Raw genomic sequence first — 247 nt, forward strand, 5'->3', positions numbered from 1 at the left:
CCCCCTCCCCGCCAGGCGTGCAGCAGGCTCCTCGTGCGTCTGGCCGGCGGCCGCTCTGCCAGAGAAACAGAAGTGTTTCTGTCCTAGCGGGACAGCTTCAATAAAAAAAAAATAATAATAATTAAAAAAAAACCAAAAGGAAGCGGGGAAAGGAAGTTAGCCAACAAAAAATACTGTCAGGACAGCAAAGAGCTGCGAGCGTGCCCTTCGCCGGATGCCGGCAGTGTTCTGCCAGCGGGGTTGGTAG

Source organism: Phaethon lepturus, unplaced genomic scaffold, assembly GCF_000687285.1.
Source record: "Phaethon lepturus isolate BGI_N335 unplaced genomic scaffold, ASM68728v1 scaffold11148, whole genome shotgun sequence".
Classification (NCBI taxonomy): Eukaryota; Metazoa; Chordata; class Aves; order Phaethontiformes; family Phaethontidae; genus Phaethon; species Phaethon lepturus.